Source organism: Tachysurus vachellii, chromosome 2 (assembly GCF_030014155.1).
Source record: "Tachysurus vachellii isolate PV-2020 chromosome 2, HZAU_Pvac_v1, whole genome shotgun sequence".
In the NCBI taxonomy this organism is placed as follows: domain Eukaryota; kingdom Metazoa; phylum Chordata; class Actinopteri; order Siluriformes; family Bagridae; genus Tachysurus; species Tachysurus vachellii.
The window spans coordinates 32,284,092-32,295,080 of record NC_083461.1 but is presented as its reverse complement, the minus strand read 5'-3'; positions in this window follow the sequence as shown (position 1 = coordinate 32,295,080).

The following is a 10,989-nucleotide window of genomic DNA, read 5'->3' as shown; positions in this document are numbered from 1 at the left end:
GGCAAGTTTGGGAGCGTAGTGGACTTGCTGGTTTGTTCATATTAAACGGCGCTTACAGCATTTATTCATTCTTCTTCAGTAAATGCCTTATTCTGTTAAAGGGATAGTTTGGTTCAAATTGCTAATTTGTCTATATTTTGAAAGATTTGTAAATAGAAACATTTTATGGGCAGGTACAATGTAAAATAATAACTGCAGGAGGGGGAAGGATTGGATCTGAGATTTCTTTCGGGGGTGGTGGATTAAAAAATGTGAAAATTTTAAATAATAATTAAAAAAAACTGTTTACTGGACTATCCGTGGCCCTATATTCTTAATTTGATTAAGAAATCATTTGTTTTAAAGCCACTGTGTTTATTGAAACCTTAGTTGTTTTTTTCAGTGATTTGTTTTGTATACATTCATACATATTGTCTGTTTTTTATTATAGGAAAGGCACCTGCCACAGCAGGGAAGCCGGAGCAGGAGGAGGAGATCGATATTGATCTGGAGGCACCCGAGACGGAGAAAGCAGCTCTCGCCATCCAAAACCAGTTCAGGCGTTTCCAGAAGAAAAAGAAGTAGATCTTTAATCCAACAACTGTAATAATTAAAACAAAATGAAAACATTAACAGGAATAAGACATAGAAAGGAAGTGGTGGTAGAAATTTATTTATTTTTAAAAACAAATACCTAGTCAGCAGAAAAACAGCAAGATTTCTTCTGCATGTTAAGGAGAGATTATTGGGCAAAGGGAAACAAATATAAACAGGAAGAGGAATTTATAATCTAGCATGAAAGTAGTCAGTCAACTATTTGCTTTCCCTAAAAAACTTTAAATGCATAAATACAATTACACAGTGAATGGCACACTTTGTCTACAAAATGCATATGCAGAGAATGATAAAAAAACCAAAAAAAATATTCTGTATCTCTAAATGCCCCTGAAGCCAAATAGAGAAGTATTTAATAAACAGTAGGAAATAAATACAGACGCCCCCCTATATGCCTGAAACTTAAACACTGTGCTTAAATGTGTCCAAATTCAGTGTATAGACCAACCAAAATCCCTGCACTGAAATGGAAGCCATTTGACAAACAAAATTATATTCTCCATCCACAGAGCAAGCACATGATACAAAAGAGCACATGTCTCATTCAAAAGAGCACATTAGCATTTTTCCAGCTCCCACTTCAAGACTTCCTTTTTATTTATTTCTTGCTCTACCCTGTGGCATTTATGACCTGTGAACTTGGGACACATTTTATTTGGTTCTATGGCAGAGAGAGAATGTGTATCGTGCTTCCAGGTAAAGCTATAGCTATCCCTGAGGTTGCACTATGCAGGCACACTCATAGAAGAGCAAGTATGTTGGAGGGATATTCGCTGCATCCCCATGGTATGCTGTTTCCATGCCAACCTGAATTATTGATACACCTTTGGTTGCACAACAGCGTGTGCCCGAACTGATCAAAAAGCTTGTTGAGGTGAGAAGGAAATAGGCAGTAAGACAACCACGGTGGGAAATTCGACAAATTAAATTAGCCCCATTAAAACCCATCAGTATTGAGACCTTAATACAATAGACCTTGACTAAATAACTCCATTTAGTAACTCCATGAGGAACAAATGAACCGTATGCTTCATTTGAGGTTCAAGTTCTACACATGTTCACAAATTAATAGCACCAAATTTAGACCTTACTTCCTAATAGTTTATATCCTAACATAGGGCCACTAAATACAGATTAAGGAATAGAATTAGGACAGAAAGGAAATGGAGACCAGACCAACTGGAGCTAAACAATATTTCCAATTGAGCTATTTCTAATAATTCTAAGCATATTCTTGTCATATCTACCACAGACAAGCACAAATATACTTTTTGTTGGCACAAAAAAAATCTGTAAAGTATATAAAACATAAAACTGACCTGATCTGGAAACTAAGAGCGCTAACTAATTAATACTCTATTACTGGAATGTAACCTCTTTTTCTATTTATAGGGCTGAGGCACAATTAGCACATTCAAAACGTGCTCATTACGCATGGTGAGATATCCCTAAAGCATCGCTACATGAAAGGAGTCTATAGTCTTATGGATCTTGTATTGTTTTTTATCAGCTAATACACAGACCGCAACGCACATTTCTCGTAACAACATTTAAAACCATGACGAAACTGGAAACTGACTGCGACTAGTTGTAGTGGTGAAGTTTGCGAAATAAATAATGATTGACCCATTTGGGGTGAAACTAGTGTTAACTATTTGAATGTTTACACACTGGGGGTGTGCTAACCTTCAAATAGTTGAGTGTTAACTTTGCAATAAGTTTTATTTTATTTTATTTTATTTTAATTCACTCCCGCTCCTCCTGTGGGTCTCTCCCATTTCTCCCACTGTTATAATTTATGGCCCATTTTAGGCATGACCTCCTTTCACTTTGCCTCAAGGCATCTCAATCTTGGATCTCCCATACTTGGCATGTCAGCTATGATGTTTGAAAACCGGTTATAGAATTCTGTATGATACTCAATAAAGTTGTGATCTGTACTAATATCTTAGCAGTTACAGTTACAATTATTATTAAGTACTATATCTCCAGTGTGAAGTACTGTATATCCAATTAACTCTATAACTTGGATACTATATATGCTATCTCAATAATCTATCACATTAATATGCTTGGGAATAAGGTTTTAAACTTTGCCTGGTCTAGCACTTTCATACCTCCCTTTCCTCATCCCTAATCCAGCCTTTTCTAATGTTTTTCATTAAAGTAACATGGCTTTGCAATCTTTAAAAGCAAGGATTACCACCACCATGTTGCTTTATGACTCAAAATAGTACCAAACAAAGGGAGTGGAGGAAATCTTTACCAATAGCCATGATATTGAGAACAAGGACAAGAGGACAAATCAAGTAAAACAGCAACAGCAAGGTGCCAGAGCCACAACCTGACCTCAAAACCCTCTTCAGGTGACCTTTATAAATGGACTGAATTATATCACTTCCTGTCTGTTGATTACTGATGTGAGCCCAATCAAGAGGTGTGGTGCTTTCTGATTTCTTTAATTGCGCCTGCTTGCTTTATTTCCATGCTTTCTGTCCACGCTTCATAGCTAATCATTAAGAGAAAGTCAACAAAGAGAGGGAATGAAGGAAGGAAATGAGGACAGGAGGAATCGAGAATAAATGAGATGTTCTTGCTCACGGAATGGTTACTTTAAAGCGACTATAGCAAAGTCATTTATTGATAATTATTTTTCTTGCTGTATTCAATATATTACAGTATATAAAGTACAGAGATTACACACTAAATTATCCTTAATTAAAAACATTATGGCATGTGTACATCATTTAGACTTAACCAGATGCTTCATTTTAAAGTGAAATTACGTGACTTTATGCAAATGTTTTTTTTTGTATTATTTAAGAATTAAGATAATTGTCAATTTTGTATTTGTGAATCATTATTCGAATTCGATTATTTTATATTTTTTGGAAGAAGTGGAGCATTTGTACCATCATGCTCTAAGACAAAATGTACTCGCTCATTTGAAACATCTGTGTATCCTCACTCTCTTTGATTTTTCTGAGTGCATTTTAAAGAGGCTTTCACACTGGCTGTTTAGTCTGAATCAGTGCATGATTGCAGGAAAAATTGGTAATGTGAAAGCTGTAATGTGGACCTGGAAACATATTGGGGTACAGAACCTGAGAGTACCTGTAGGAGGTGGTGTGAGTTTGGTTACAATGGAACTGTGTCATGATTCCTATTATAATGAACACAGCTCATATTCAGGTCCTCACTTGTTCAGGGAGTGTAGCATAAGTGGCTGTGGAACGTGGTGGGACAGACAGAAGAAAAAAGCAAGAAAAAATCTAGTAATATTGTGCTCTCTTTGCACATTTGTGATGATGTAAGATGAATGCAAATGCAACAGGGTTCAATAGAATCTCACAAATAATATGGAATCAAACCAGTTTAGTTAGGGCATCAGAAACAATTGCAATCAAATTCAGACATAAGCAGTGTGAAATCCATTTTAAGAAAACTTTGATTGACTTCCAGCTCATGAGCTGAAGGAGGTAGGATCAATGAATAAATGAGATAGTCAATTAGAGTTTTGGGAAGCGCCCATGAAATCTGTAGCTGCCTCCTACTGGGACACTATAAAAGATCTGACCGGGATTGGATATGAGTAAAAAAAACATAAACCCATGTCAGTCCTTTTGAGGTGTAGCTGGAATGTGGATATAAGTCACTAATTTCTGAAGAAGTGCCCTGGTTATGAAAATGGTTGTGACGTCACACTGTGTTTTAGCACCGCAGGTCCTGTTTTGTTTTAGGCGTTTCTTTTTGACATACTTTATGTAAATCCTGTGCGGTGGAGAAAGCGCATTCAAACATTCCTGATGTGTTGCTTTGAATTATACAAAATTAAAATTTGCTGCAGATTGCTTAAGAAAACCACCCTGTGTTCTTTGTGTTTTTAATGGGTTTTCCATTTACAGTGATTGTGTGTAACTATACATTATAGATGACATGAAAAATAATCTAAAGACTAAAGTGTGCATTAAACAGTATTGATGGGACTTCATGTAAACCTGCTGACCTATTTTGTTTTTTGTTTGACATCACTTCCTCTGTGGTTTGTTGCATTGTCTGCGTCAGTGCAGCATGCGCAGGGGTATACAGAGAAGTGTCATTTTCCTGCTGATTTCAGACCTGTTACATTTCTTACGTGTAGCACTTAGTAGCGACAAGCTGTTCTTGAATCAGCTGCTAAACAGAACGTTCCCATGGGATTTCAGTTTCTGTATTTTTCCTCCCCTGAGCCTCACTCCATTCAACTGCTGGGGCGATGAGCCACGACTGATGCTTCATTAGGACAGCTAGTCTCCAGAGGAAAAGACTCACTGTCCACAGGCGGTCTCTATAGTTAGTCCTCATGGTTAATATGCGTAGGGTAATAGAGAGCTGAGGGAAGAACTCACAGCATCACTCAGAGATGCAGGGAGATGCAACGAAGCAGATGGGCCTAAAGGAAGCAGTGGATGAACAAAGTACACACAGAAACCTTGTGTTTCCATTAGGAAAGGAAAAAATCAGGGGCTCTTTCATGCTGATGAGCAGTGATAGACTGCAGGCTCTGCTCAAAAAGCCAATAAAGTAGCAGTAGTTGAGTTTTGGAAATAGACAGATCACTTGAGGTTTTATAAGGAAATCGTGGGATTATATTCAGGAGATGACATAAATCACTTTTTATGTAATATATCACATGATTTCTCTACAGCCATGTTTAAATGAAGCATTGAAAGAAAGCCAATCATCACATTACTGCTTTAGTAATAGACTTTAAAACGTTTAAAAAAAAAAAAGGTTAACAATAAAGTGAAGAGGTAGACTACAATACAAAAGGTAATTAGAGTACATAGGCCTAGGCAATGACAATGTAGCATTACACAACTGTGCTTTAAATAATCCTTAAAGGTCCATGACTACATCTGCAAAACAAAAGATAATGTCTTACATACTCTGTAATGAGGTACTGTAGGAGTGACAGTATTTGGTGTAAAGACTTATTTTTAAATTGCATCTTGTTTTAAAGATATGTAGCTAAACACAGGGAACCAATATTATCAGAATATTTGAAAAAATCTCATTTTTAACATTGTTTTAATTGTTAAACCAGTCTTTTACATAGATTTTAGATTTTCATTTGTCTACTATTTGTACGTTTGCTATAAACATCAGCTTTCAAACAAGACCTTTTACCCATTCAGATGTTTTGTTATTTTATGCCTAAAACAATCCTAATTCATTCACCAACAACATAAACATCATCCATTAACTGTATCGCCAAGTTTGTGTACACCAGACCTTCACACCCAAAATGTTTCCCTTTATAGTTTTTCTATACTTGAACTAAAAGGAACAACGCTCTGCATAAAGTGAGCTCTATAATGACAAACGTGAGTGTCCTTCACAGAGCCCTGTCCTCAACCCAAGTGAACAGCTTTGGGAAGAAGTAAAACAACAACAATACTCCAGACCTCCTCATCCGACATCAGTGACCGACTTCACTAATGCTCTTATGGCTGAATACACACAAATCCCCACAGCCATGCTCTTAAATACAGGGAAAAGCCTTGCCTTAATGGAAAGTGAAGGTTATTATAACAGCAAAGGGAGTCTAAATTTGGAATGAGATTTTCAAAAAGCACATTTGACTGCTAAGGTCAAGTGTCCACAAACCTTGTGTATCTTGTCTAACACAAACACTATAAAACTACACAGTCATTTTAAATAAAGGAACACTTTATTGCCTTTAACCTAAGAATCAAAACTGGGGGAAAACATGCATAGCCTTCTGAAGATTAAGGATGGAGCTACAATATCATGTTTATCATACTATAGACTAAGCAAGGAATGAGCATGTAGCACAAACTTGTGGCTTGATGGTTAGCTGCAACTCCAACTTGCCCAGGGGAATATGATCTATTAGTCCTCCTGTGGACAGTAAATATAAACATAAAACAGTGCAGTAACATTTAAACCAACAAAACATGATACTTAACACAAAAAATGACAGGCAGTCAACGGTGCTGTGCAAATGAACAGGACTTTATTCAGGACTGTCTTTTTGGGATTTTTATTTAAAGACAAGTACAAGAGCAGGACTAGCTAAGTGTCAGTGAAGTCTTAGTCTAAAGGGGGTTGAAGCAAAGTTAGATTTGAGTTCAAACAAAAGGTAAGAAATCAAGATTGAGACTGAAAGAACAGAAACCTCTCCAAGGTCAAGCTGTTACTTCAGCTAGTTCAACTAGGTTTCTTTCCTGCATATTATCAGTGATTAGGCTAGAAGTAGAAATTGACTGTGTAAAGAATGCGAAAAGAAAAAAAACACTATTTTTACAAACTCTTGGTCAACACAATGTATTTAGTGAGCTCACTTTGGAGGTCCACATCATGGACAGGACAGTTTCATAGCTTAAACCAGACTCTTAAAACTTCCCAACTCAAATAATGATTTTCCATATTTAATATTTCCTGATCTAGCCCGTTATTTTGTATTGTCTTGTATTGACCTTTATGCAGTAACACAATAGTCCATTGAAAACCACTGTTCTAGAAAACACCATTAAAAACATAAAATTAATTTGTTATTTAAGTTAAACGGAAAATGAATTAAGATGTTAAGTGGGTGAGAAAATTAAATGCATTCCAAGAATTTCCTTTGAAAAAGCTAAACAACACTTCACTGTTATGGTAGGTTGGGCATTCTCCAGGTTCACCAGTTTCCACCAAACTCCCAAAAACATGGCAGTAGCTGAACTGGTGACTCCACATTGCCCATAACTGTAAAAAAATGTGTGTGAATGTGTTCATGCATGGTGCCCTGAGATAAACTCCCATTCAAGTTCAATGTGACCCTGACCAGGATACAGCAGTTACCGAAGCTGAATAAATAATTGAGTGTAAAATGCTGAATGTTTGAGAAATACATCAGTTTTGAATGGATTATTGTTGAAACATCATGAAACATTCTTTTCCATGAGTCATCAATAATAGGTTATGTTAACAATGTACGTTAGTTGTTCCCCACAGCATTTACTGTACTCAACCCTGTCAACTGAACACATTCACCCTTTGTTTAAAAAAAGGTTGTATCATTTCAATTCCCTAACGATCAGGAAAAGAAGCAAAATAACTACTCTCGTTAATTGTGTTCTTTATTTTCACTATAATTGTCATGTTTACTTGGAATTTTACTATTCACAAAAACTCAGCCATTGTCACTAGCCTTGTTAAAATAAGATAGTAATGCCTAAGATTGGCTTCCTCAATTCAGTTAAAAGCGACTAAAAAAACTTTGTCTCATTGTGTAGCGTTACAAGCATTAAACTTCACCCCAATTATGGAAACAACCATATAAGCTCTTAATTTCTCTTAAAATACTGCTTTCCTTTGTTTGCCATATCTGGTTCAGCAGCTAATTATCAAACTCATTCTGAAACTGAAAGTGTACCTATTCAATGAGACAGGCTTCTTGGCCAACAGGAATTTTTATCGTGATGTGGTCTTCTGCTTGTGTAACCTATCCACGTCTAGGTGGTGTGCATCGCAAGATGCTTTTCTGTAAGCCTTCTTGTAAGTTCAAACCAGCTGGCCATTGTCTTCTGACATCTCTCATCAACAAGACATTTCTGCCTGTAGAACTGATGCGTTTCCATTTCACTCTTTACCATTTCCTAGAGTCTGTTGTTGTTTGTGAAAATCCCAGATCAGCATTTTCTGAGTTGCTGATTTTCAATGTTTTTGAATTCTCAAACCAGACCAACAATCTATGACAACCATTCCATTCCCCCCCCCTCATTTTGATGTGAATAATAACCGAAGCCTGATAAGCATCATTATGATTTTGCATGTTGCACTGCTGCCAAATTGGATTTGTGTCCCTTGTAGAGATTGATGAGTATTTAGAATACTGTACCTGATGCTATCTATTTGACTGATTTTTATTATTTAAAAAAAATGGAAAAGCAATGACGAGTCCCATACATTTAAGAAATCTTCTCTACATTTACAGCATTTAGCAGACGCCCTTACATTTGATCTCATTTTATACAACCCAGGGTTAAGAGCCTTGCTCAGGGGCCCAGCAGTGGTGGCTTTGTGGACCTGGGATTCAAAGTCACAACCATCACAACAACCCTCTGTAGGTGAGGGAAACTGGTTAGAAAGAATTTTAAATGGTTAGCAGACGCCCTTACATTTGATCTCATTTTTATACAACCGAGGGTTAAGGGCCTTGCTCAGGGCCCCAGCAGTGGTGGCTTTGTGGACCTGGGATTCAAAGTCACAACCATCACAACAACCCTCTGTAGGTGAGGGAAACTGGTTAGAAAGAATTTTAACAGTTTACTGCATTGAACACAATGCAGTCTCCAAGAATGATCATAATTATCATGATTATTAATTATCATTTAATGTTGAACACCTGGCAAAACTTCTATGGTTTGTTGTTTTTTACTTGTTAAATGGTTGAGATATTCATGAAACATATATAGTATATGAATATCTCAACCATTTAACAATGGCAAGGGCTCAAAAATGATAAAAGCAGCATCTATGCCATACATATGAGTACTCTTATACTTATAGCAGTAACTCTAGGGCCTTGGGTCTCAAAGTGGGGTCAGAGGATACTTTTACAGCGACTAAACTTACAACCCACTTTTATCAATCTATTTTTATTCTGTCTGTAAATAATATCAACCAGAAACTAATGGACACTGTAATAATAAGAAATAAAAAAAATCTCTGCTGCCAAAAAATTACTAAACAATATTGTACGCATTCAAATAAGGTGCATAATATTTGAATAGTTGGATTATGTATGTAAAATAAACCGGTACTGAGGGTGAATCTGTGATTATTTTTTTTTACCCTTACAGGGATTCTAGACAACAAAAGAAAGATTCTGATTATTTGTCTGAAAGAGATGCACAATGCTCATTTTTAAACTTAAAACCTGCATACCTGTAGAAAACAAGCTGCAACAGTTTAAAATCCTATACAAATGATTCATTCAACAGCAACACCACTAGGCGGTAATTAAAGCTATGTGTATTGCCAATTTGCACCAAGTATCATGTAATGGTTCTCCCCTGGACCACTTAATGGCCAACAGCCTAAAGAGTTTCACAAATCAGGAAAAACCCTTATTCATGATGTAAGTGCTATGCTCAAAACCAATCAACTGAAAGAGAACACCTTGTGTGTGTGTGTGTGTGTGTGTGTGTGTGTGTGTGTGTGTGTGTGTGTGCACCGTAGCAGCAGTTATGTGGGGGTGGAGTGAGAAAGAGCAAGAAAGTGTTAGATGAAGTGAGTGAGAGAGAGAGAGAATGAAAGGGAGAAGGGGAGGAGAGTTATGTTTCTAATAATAAACCAGAGAGAGAACACAGTGATTGAGGTACAGAACATTGAGAGAGGGTCAGTAAATGCATGCGAACAGGAAGAACAACTGGATTTGGAGGGGGGTAGGGCCTGCAAATAGCAAAAAAAAAAAAAAATTGATTAATTTTATGGTACAGCATATTAAAAACATTCTTGTCATTTATACAGTGTAAACTGTAAGCACAGAAACAGTCGAATGATTATTTAAAAAAAATAGAAAATATATTTGCTTACTAAATAGTATTAATTAATTTTTTTCATTAACTGCCCAAAGAAGACAAGAAAATAAATGTAAACATAATTTAAAAAAGAAATGTTTAATATTAATATTGTAGTTGAGTGTGATTTTTATGCTGTTCATTTTTAATGATGATGTCATGCTTATTGGTAGACATTGGTAGACCAAAAGTCTTCCTAGGATGCTCTGTAATTCTGGCAGTGTCTCAAAATTCATTTTAGCTGAGGTTGCATCTTATGGAAAGTATTTCAGTCATCACAGAATTTATGGAAGGAAAAATGAGCGTGATTGATCTGTGCGTATATTCGGAATCCTCTTGGTAAATCGCAAGCCATCGATTGACAGAAAGGGTAAGCCTCTGTGCCATGGTGGAGCATTAAACAGTATCATTTACTGGATTGCGGCACTGCTGAAGCAGCAGCACTGCTTGCTAAAATCTTCCCTCTAGAGGCAGGAGGTGGGTAAATCAACTCTGTTATTTTTTCTAAATACATCAATTTCCCCTACTGTATATACAATACATTCCAAAAGTAGTTACCACCCTTGAACTTTTGCACATTTTGTACTGTGAAAAATATCAGAACACAGTTATGCACATCTGATAAAAATAAAGATAAAACTGAAATTGGAGCCCAGTACTGAGAGGGGTGAATACTTATGCAACTAAATATTTCTTCCTTTTGTTTTTCTTTAATACAGTACTTTGTTCAGTGAATTGCAATGGAAACTCTGCATCTATTTATATAGAATGTGCTTTAAGATGTCCAGTTTTGGTGAAACTTTGCTGAAACTTTGCTGAACTT